This window comes from Pinus tabuliformis, chromosome 7, assembly GCF_031772625.1.
Source record: "Pinus tabuliformis cultivar Carrire ecotype Pingquan chromosome 7, CPIR1, whole genome shotgun sequence".
Lineage (NCBI taxonomy): Eukaryota > Viridiplantae > Streptophyta > Pinopsida > Pinales > Pinaceae > Pinus > Pinus tabuliformis.
This window is the reverse complement of record NC_142293.1, coordinates 1,482,920,309-1,482,930,835: the sequence shown is the minus strand read 5'-3', so window position 1 is coordinate 1,482,930,835 and position 10,527 is coordinate 1,482,920,309. Positions and strand designations below refer to the sequence as shown.

Here is a 10,527-nt window from a genome sequence, read left to right as displayed (position 1 = left end):
CCCGTCTCATTTTATCTGCCTCTCCTGAAATTTCTCTATCCTTCTCTTCTTTCCTCCATATCTATATTTATACCTCCCTCCATATCTCTTTATTTGTTTCTCTAGCTCAACCCCCTAAACATATGTCACGCTCTCTCTCTCTATGCCCATATCTATCAATTTATATATCTATCTCTCCCTCTTCCTTTCCCTCTCTATCTCTTCCCCTTCTCTCTCTCTCTCTCTCTCTACCCCCTCCATCTCCCATATATCCCTCTTCCTCCCTCCCTCTCTTTGACTCTCTCTTCTACTCCTTCCCCCACCCCATCTATATCTCTATTTCCCCTTATCTCTCATTTTCACCCACCAAACATACACACTCTCTCTCCATATCTATCTATCTCTCTCCCCCTCCCTCTTCCTCTCTCCCTCCCTCTTCCTCTCCCTCTCTCTCTCCACCTTCTCTCTCTCTCTCTCTCTCTCCCCTCCATATCTATGTCTCCCTATCTCTCTCTTCCCTCCTCTTCTCTCTCCCTCATTCAATCTTCATCTCTCCCTTGTCACTCCCTCTCTTTCCCCCTCCAAATCCATCTCTCTCCCTCTCCCCCCCTCCTCTCTCTCTCTTCCTTTCTCTCTCTCCCTATGTCTCTCACCTCTATTTCTCTCTCCCACACTGTATTCCCCCTTCCATATCACTCTCTTTCTTAAATATGATCCCATTGTATTGTATTTACGTAAGTATATAATTAAATAAAAAAGATAATTGGTTGTAAAATATTAAACCTATATTTTCGATCAATCATGTTAAAGAAAATACAATAATAAAAAATTTAAAAAATCATGCACTATCTTTCCTCTATCATTGTTAATCACTTACTTTGCTTTCTGATGGCTTGGATCCTTAGTTAAGATGCATCTATCCTAGTTATTTATAATATTATTTATATTATATAAGTTTCACATATGTATATATTAAATAATTCTCATTTTTTAATTTATTAAAATCTCCATTTAATCTCTAAGAAAATATTGTTAGTAGTCGTGAGGATGGACGATTTAGATATACCTCAAGTGTAATTATAACCATTTTTCTCTTGGATTTAATTAAAAAATGTTATAAAATTAAATTAAATTAAATTATTTTTATTTTGAAATAAGTTATTGTTTTTGGGCATGTGGTATTGATAAGCCAAGATATTGGCCCATGGTATTTTAACAATTAAAATCGTAGATCCATAACATAATAATCAAAAGTCTAGATGGCCCATGGTATTGTTAAAAACCTACTTAGAAGTTAACAAGGAGCCACTGCCATGGCGGTAGTCCCTGCCGAGGTCTGCAAGGACAACACCAATGGATTGTATACTGTCTGATTTGAAATGGCATTTGAAATAGAACTGAAATAGTTCACCTAGAGCTGTCAAATCGACGGTGATGTGCGGAATTTGATATGCAATTGGGTTTTATTCGAAACCTATGGATTTTGTTTTAGTTAGACCTACTGATTAGCTGAAACAGAGCTTATGAAGGGTGCAATTTTTCCTTTTCCTTTTGCTTTTGCGGTCACCGATTGTATTTCCATTAACTTATTTACATGGTGTTATCTAATTAATATGAAAGTTTACAAATATAAGCGTAGGGTTGCTTATTGAAAAGACAGAAACATAGGTAAAATAATACCAAATACAATATTCTCAGTACCCTTCTTGATTTTGCTAAGCTGCATGCTGCTTGAAGCCTGACATCTCATCAAATTTCTGTTAACCTTTATTTTTCAATTTCTAATGTTGGTAATCACATCAAATGATATTATTGAAGAAACTACTTCAGAATAACAAATAACATGATTATTACATCTGGCTATAACCTGACCAGCTGCTCCTGTGCCACCACGTCTACTCATGCTTAGGACCTGTCAATGGAGACTGCTGTCAGTATTCGGAGAATAGTAGCTAGTCTAGCCCTATGCCTGTAAGCTTAAAATTCGTAAAGAAACTTTACCTTCACTTGCAACTGCAGAAACTTTACGTACTCAATTATTTCGTCCAGCATAGCTGCCTTGTCGGTCTGCATAAAAACATGTCCAATGTCCATTCCATTCAACATGCTAAAATAAAATTTTATCGCAAAATTTTTAATACTATTTGAGAATAAGGACAGTACGCAAAAACTTTCTTCATACCCTACATGCTGCATTGATGCTTCACAATTAGCCTAACTACTCGTTCGTACTCTTAGAAAATACAAAGAAGAAACACATCAGCATCTTAGAAAATACAAAGAAGAAACACATCAGCAGCCTAACTAATGACCTTTTGTTCGACACTGTTAGCAGTTTCACGGACCGTACGCAGTGGGACATCAGTTCCCCATCTGTTTATCAAGATTAATAATTTTCTTCTGTCCCTCGTTTGTTTGTGTATCTCATTCAATTTTGTTTGAAAATTGAAAAGACTTACTTTTACCTCCACAAAGAAATAAAAATCTTATCTTTATTTGCAAAGAATCGAAGGGTTTTACATGAAAATTTTTTGTTCTTTATTTTCTCCTCCTTGGAAATATCAAAAGTTTTTGTTAATTAATGTTTTTACTCTGAAAAAAAATCTAGAGGTTTTATGTAAAGTTTTATGTTTGCATCAAAAAAATCAAAAAGTTTTCTTTTGGTTTTTTAAATACGCTACAAATTTCTTTTGGTTTTCTAAATAGGGCTACAAATATTCATATTTTATTGAATATGAAAATGCTAAATATTCATATTATCTCGAAAATAAAAAAATATATATATATATGATTTTTTTATTGCAATCCCAAATATTCATATTAGCTAAAATTTTTAGCCCAATTTTTTTAAGTTATATTACATTTGTATTTTGGTATTTATGGTGAGGGCAGCAACAACAATTTAACTGGTAAAGTCTATCAAAGTGTATGTAGTCTACTACTAGACTCCAGGTACTTGTAACTTCAACTTTGCACTATTGTTAATAGTCCCCTTATCATCTCTATGATAAAATCATTATCTTTAGGACGACACAACACAATCCCTATGGATATAGTAGGTACCTTTAAGACAAGACAACACAATCCCTATGGATATAGTAGGTGTAACTTGGATTGGATTGCTTTAATGATAGTTTTTATATTTTCCCTTTTTCCTTTCACTAGTAGTAGGGGGAATAAGTGGCCTATAATGGTAATGCAATGCTTAAGAATCAATTATTGTGTTCCTTCCTTAAGTATGATTTTGAAAAATTTTGGTGGAAATTTTTAGAATTAGGGTTACCATTGTAATTGTGGGTAATACAATTTTTTTTTTTTTTAATATTGAACTCATTTCCACACTAAAAACAAAAAAATTAAACACTCCTAAATTTTTTAAAATTTTCTGGACTCTTTAAACCAGACCTGGATTAAATTGCAATTTCAATAAATAGGTAGACAGATGATTCATTGTTACTCACGTGTTAAGTAGCGGAATTCGACGGTTAAAATGCGTCTACAAATTCAATCTCTGCGTCGCAAAATACCAAAAATATATACAAAGGAAGTACGATTGATTGTCAGGTTAAATCCATCAAACACTCCGTCGTAAAATACAAGAAAGCAGAAAGTACCATTGATTGTATAATTCAATCACTCAGTTTGGATGCACCAAGTTGTCCAAAGCCTTGAGAGAATCGCAGCTATATACAACACAATACACGCACATAAAAATAATGTGATAAGGACAGTGATGTAACGTTGAAAGGAGGACGTAATGTACATTTGGAGCAGGCTTTCACTTCCGATGCTTTTGGGCCTCCAGCGTTAACCTATTTCATTGAAAACGACCTCTCTTGAACTAAACAAAAACAATTTTAGTGTACCTTTCGAAGCTTATATTGGCAGAATCTTTCAAATATTGAAGAGCAATCACTTTTGGTATCTTTCAGTTCGATGTAAAATATTTGAATCCCTGGTTTTTGGATAAAAATTATCTTTCAGATTTTTGTTTAATAATTTATAATATTTTTATGTAAAAATGTTTTTGATGGTAAGATTTATCCTGATGACACTAATCAGATTTGTTGTTTTTAACAAAATTTTAAACAGGTGTCTTTTTCTCTGTTAAACGCAGCATTCCCTTTCTTTTACCCTGTCGCCCTTTGTTTAACCATCAACGTTCCTTTGCACGGTAATGTGGAAATACTAGTTAATATTATTGATATAAATCACTATGAAATAAAATTATTAGAATTTTAATTTTTTAAATTTTAAATATTGAATGAATGTTTAAATCTCATATATTATCCTCTTATCATCCACTAATATTAAATATTACTTCCAAACTGAAACACTCTCCACGAAATTATTTCTCGTTTATCCCTTTTCTTAACCATTTACCATTAACCCACTCAAGTTGTCAATGACCTCCCAGTCCAAAGCGATATAACTAAACAGATCTGATAGGTTTAGAAAAGAACTATGATTGGCTGTATTTATTACGATTTGGTGCACAATATCATGTGGTATTTATGTTCTTCAAACAATTTCAAAGTGGATTATGTTTAAGTTTATCTGATATAGTAATATGCATATCTCTGAAACTATCTGAAAGAGGTACTGTAAAGGTTGCCATTAGGCGTATCCAATATATGAATCGCCATTTTTCAGGAAGTTATGAAAAAAGAGGAACTTGGAGTACCGACAATGAGATTTGATTTTTCATTTTTACACAAAGGAAAAGGAACTGCCAAACAAGAAACATACATTACAACTAATCAATCATTATATTAGAGATTATATGTTATTGTGGATCACTTCTATCAAGCAAGAAAATCACCTTACTACAGTTGGGAACCAGCTCCTGTAACGCCTTCATTCTTTCTGCAATTCTTTCTCTTCGTTGCTGTAAACATGTCCAAACCACTCTGGTAAGTTTGTCTTCATTTAGCTTAATTAGCTAAAGTCTAGTGATAGAAGTATTATGTAAACAATGAAATTCAAAATGTGATAGAAGTATTATGTAAACCAGATAATAATATCAAATATAGATACAACAAATAAACATTAAAGCCTTCTAATATTGTACAAGCTATTGGTTACTTGTTTCAAACTCCAAATACAAATAATTTCAGGAAGGAAATTGTGACAACACAATTTTCTTCACTCATTCAACTCAGTTTCTTCACTTGCAAAAAACCTCCCAAAAATTCGTCAAGTTTAGCATCTAGATTCCAAAAGTGTTCCCTTCAGTTTGCATTTCCGCTTCCTTTTATAAAAATTGGAATTTGTTTTGCTTCGTCAAATCCTCCATTTTCAATCTGCCCTCCAAACCATAAGCTATTGTTTGGATAATTTGTTTTGCTTCGTCAAATCCTCCATTTTCAATCTGCCCTCCAAACCATAAGCTATTGTTAATCCAAAAATGTATCATTAAATCTAGAATAATTAAATTTAAAACAAAAATAAAATCTAAAATAATAAACCATAAAATTAAACTAAAACATAATTATACTAAAATTAAAACTAAAATAAACTTAAAAAAATAATTATTAAGATTAAACTAAACTAAATAATACTAAGTCAAATAGAAATCTAAAACTAATCTGAAGTAGTTTTATGGGAAACTATAACTAAATTAACATACGCGACTAATAATTTGGCAATATCACAACTAAAAAAGAGTTTGGGCAATATCACACACAGATGAAACGCCATGTTTAAAAATCAATAAACAAGAAATACTCTGGGAGATTCTGGGCATGATCACTTGTTTAGCATATATGGAATTGGGCAATAACTTACTCTTTCGGCAATACTATGAGGATCTGTCGCGTGACCACGCCTGGCCCTTACTCGAGGGCGTGCGGGTGGGTGTGCAGGTGCTGCCACAATTCCCGGTGGAGGTGAAGACTGAGCTTGCGGTTGAGAGAGCGCTAATTCATAACTGCTCTGTTGATCCAACAGCTATTCCACCACCGGCGAAATTTGTAAAGGGCGCCTACCCAATTAAACAATTACAGTTTTCAACATACAAAATTTACAAGATTACAGGGGAAATTTCATTACCGTATTGGCTGGCCTGGTGACAACTGCTTCTGCATCCCTCAATCTCTTCCCCAAAAGCCGAGTTGTATCCACCTTTGTTTGACCTAGGCTGAGAGGAACAGGGTTGAGGCCGACGTAAGGTGGCTGCCATGATTGCGTAGGGGATGGTACAGTAACCGTATCCGCAGCAGCAACAGCAGTAGAGCCTGAAGCAGGGGACCTAAGTACAGTCAAAAGTGCAGGGCTACCAATGCCTGCTAACAACGGTGAAGAGCTTGCATTTTCCCGTGCTGTACCCAGCGGTGTGAGACATCTTACTATCTGCAACTTGCTATCAAAGTCTCTCAGCACAAATTGAAAATGAAATGTCATATCTGCAACTAAAAATTGAATGCGTAGCTCCAAATGTATATTTATCTCTGAATGTAAACCTATGGCGAGTTTAAGATGGATGAGCATGTGTGGTAGGTGTAAGCATGCTGTGTGGCAGGTGTAAGAAGCAGACGAATTACTATAAATGTTCAAAGTATTTTTCGAAACTGTTTATATAGAAATGAGCCATCTAAACTTTGCGTAAAATTCACAAAGTGAAATGAGCCATCCAAAATTAAGACGTCCAATATAAAACTTTAGATAAAAAGCAAAAAATATCAAAGCTCTAAAATAAAACTTTGGATAGAAACTAGCACTAAGCACAATGTATGTTCATCTCTGAAAACTTTGGATAACAAAAACTTTTCATCTGTGAAAACTTTGGATATCTTATATTTACCCCGAACATAATGTCTTGAAATCTGCGAAGCGCGCAATAAGACCTCCAACTTTATTGTCCAATCAAAAATTACATAATAAATTTTATATTATTTTGTAATATGAAAACTTTGGTTAAAGTTGTGATGTATAGCAATATTTTTTGGTCAAACAAGATATTAATAGGCAGTCAATGCACGATCGATTGCTAAGAGTCCCAGGCAAGGCAGGGACTAATAATATCCATGGTAAATATTCATGATCAAAAATATTGTCATATTGTAAATATTAATTTTTTATCGGCTTATTAATTAAATTTATAGATGGAACACATCTATATTAATTGTTAGAAATATATTGATTACAAAAAAATATAATATTATAATATTATATGTTACCCAATATATGTTAATATTAGCCAACACATTTTTAATTTTATTTTTAAGGTAACTTTACACATTATCTTCAGTATATACAATATATATTAGCTCACACATATATAGTAACGTTACACAAATATTTAGCATATACAATATATATTAGCCGACACATATATTTTTTTTAATATTTCTTTTAATGTAACTTTACGACAACATCTCCCTCATATTTTTTTTTAATATTTTTTTTAATGTAACGTTACGTTATGTGACAACATCTCCCTCATATTTTTTTAAATATTTTTTTTAGTGTAATATTACGTTACGTGACAACATCTCCCTCATATTTTTTTAATTTTTTTAATGTAATATTACCTTAGGTGACAACATCTCCCTCATATATTTTTAATACTTTTTAATGTAACCTTACCTTTTTTTTGCTAAGGTAAGAGGCGTTCCTTCCAAATCTATTAAACGAAAAATAATTTACAAAAATTACATATGTCCACCAGACAAAGTGGACCACAAACAAGGTTGCTCACCGCCAGAGGCAAGACCTCCAACCAGAAACTGAGACCCCCTAAACCAACCGAGAAACCTTGATAACCCAGTCACTGCTGGACCCTACCGCAGAGGAAAAAATCGAATTACAAAGATAAGTAAACCTCGATTCCCCGGCTCCACACCACTGCATGAACTAACTGGAACATTGAACTCTGCTTCTACAACCCATGGTCTAAAACACATCACATGGCCCCGAAAGCCATAAAACCAAACCGCCAAAACTTAACATTAACGATTCGCCCCAACCAATCAGCACGATGAAATCTGACCGTTGATTAGCGCCTATGCATCCAACGGACCAGAACGAAGTCGCCCCACAGAAATTCCCGAGCTTTAACGTGCGATGAGGGCGTTTTACATCCCTCTCCCTCCTCCACGTGTCATTAGGTGTGTGGTATCGCTTCCGAAAAACAGAAACCACCTAACGCTTGAGAGTGGTGCGATCTGCAGGAAACCGCTTAGGAAGCGGTTTTTTCTCTGAATGATGAAACTGTGGGAAAAGTAGCTTCCACTATTCTCCCAATCGCCTTTCATAACCTCTAGAATGTTGAGCCCACCTTTCCACTCCTTCTTAACATGATTGAAGTGCCTGCTACCAGGATTTTCGTAGATCTTTATGGAACGAAGCCCTCTGCCTGGCCAAGGCTGCTGAATCCTAAAGTTGTGATTATCAGTGCTACTAAAGCCTGCTTTAATTTGCCTTCCACTTACCTGTATGACCATAATGAGGGATCCCTTCGAGAATGACTCATTGCGACCTTTCCCTTTTAGTTTTATCCCGAAACACTTTTTTGTCCTCTTCCGCGAGATTGTGACAAAGAGTTTTCAGATTGTCATTGCTCATTGCTTGCCACCCTATCACAACTTTGCCTTCCTTGCAGCTAACTCCTTGGTTGGCTAGGAAATCCACCAGTTTGTTAGCCTTTCTGCGCACATGATTGAACCTGACTGAGAAAAGCCCCTGAAGGTGACCCTGAATACGCTGAAAAACCCATATTAACTTCCAGTGCTGAGAGACTTTCTCTGGCTCTGAACCATAATTGATCTTTTTAACCGAGTTAATAACTAACTCAGAGTCAGCTTCAATGATTACGTTGTGGTGGTTTTCCTGCTTCAACAAATCTAAGCATTGCTCCATGGCCATTAATTTCGCCATATTATTAGTGGCTTTTCCAAGATGACAAAGGAGAAGAGAGAGGATGTTACCTACTTCATCCCGAAGAACCCCTCCAAAGCCAGTTGTTCCGGGGTTGCCTTTAGAGGCTCCATCTATGTTGTACTTCAAAAAACCTCTTGGAGGAGGTTGCCAATATTCCTTTTCAGACTCCCTATTACTTGCTATTCTGTTCTGACTTAGGGGGATGATCCCCTGCAATCCTAACAGCCTGAGAGTTCTCAAGTCTATTCCAGTGGGAGGATTTTTGGGGAGATTCCTGATTATTGAGCTTACCGTCTCCTTGATCTGTTTTAAGATCTGATCAAACAGGTGAGGAGCAGAATTCTTTTCATTTTTGAAGATTCTCTTATTCCTTTCCTTCCATATGTTCCAAATAATGAAACTTGGAAAGAGGGTCGAAGCAAGGTTGAGAACTTCATTATTCGAAAAATTTCTCCTCCAACTGTTAAGGGTGTTAATAATACTCTCCTTATCCCTGTCAGACTGTTGAAATATGTTGGCGAAAACCTCCCATAGTCTGGAAGTGAAATTACAGCTATTGAGAAGATGTTCCATCATTTCCTCTTGGGCTTCATAGAGTTGGCATATGGAAGGTCCAAGTATGCCTCTCTTTCTAATGTTGTCCCAAGTCAAGAATTTCCTTTGAAGAACCAACCACATGAAGGGTTTGATTTTCATCCACCCTTGATGTCTCCAAAGGTTAAGCCAGATTCTATTTGGCGCTAGGGAATTCAGCTCAAGGAGAGAATTTTTTGCTTCCTTGATATTAAAGATTCCTTTAGTGTTGTTTCCCCATCTGAGTTGGTCCTGCCCTTCAGTCACCAAGATCATCCTTTGTTCCAGCATTTTTCCAAGAGTCTATGCTTTTGTATTCAGCATTCTATCATTCTTGCAGTCTATATCCTTCCATATCCTCCATTTTCCATTATTGTGGGTGTCATCCCAAAAATCTTTCACTCTAGTCAAGCCTTGGGTGTCAGTTTCATGTTTAAGGTTCCAAAATTCCTCTGTTAATAGTTTTGGTTCTTGTTGCCATTTGTCCTCCCAAAAAAGAGCAAGGTCACCTTCTCTGATTTCCCAGAAGCTGTTTCGTTGAACTAAACCTTTGTTTTCCCAGGCTTTATTCCAGATGGCAGAGCCTTTTATGTTACCAGACATCCTTATGAGTTCAGTGTGATTCCAGGAGCTAGCATATTTTTCTTTCCATACGCTTTCCCATTGGGCCTTGGGATTTTTAACCCACCTCCACCATAGTTTGGCCCCTAGAGCTTTACTTAGGATCTCCTGGTCATCTAAGCCAAGGCCCCCATGATTCTTGGGTTTACAGATCTTTTCCCAAGAGACCAAGGCCCACTTCTTTCTAGCTTCCTCCCTGCCCCAGAGAAAATCTCTTTGGATGTTTCTGAATTGCTGCAAAACTCCTTTAGGGGTCAGTAGAGCTGATAGCATGAAAATTGGAATAGATTGGAGCACTGCTTTTGTCAGCATGAGTCTTCCTGCCAGATTTAAGGATCTGATCGTCCAATTACTGACTTTATCCTGCATTTTGTTGATCAGCGGTTCCTAAATGCTCTTTTGCAAGGGTTTCGCCGTGAGAGGAACTCCTAAATACTTTGAAGGGAGAGAATCCCTCTAAAAGCCAAGAATTTT

The 10,527-nt window shown here is 35.8% G+C and overlaps 1 pseudogene; it reads right to left on the bottom strand.

Annotated features, from left to right (window-relative positions):
* Nucleotides 1–1,624: 1,624 nt before the first annotated feature.
* LOC149253445 (uncharacterized) lies at nt 1,625–6,381 on the bottom strand (annotated as a pseudogene).
* Nucleotides 6,382–10,527: the final 4,146 nt, after the last annotated feature.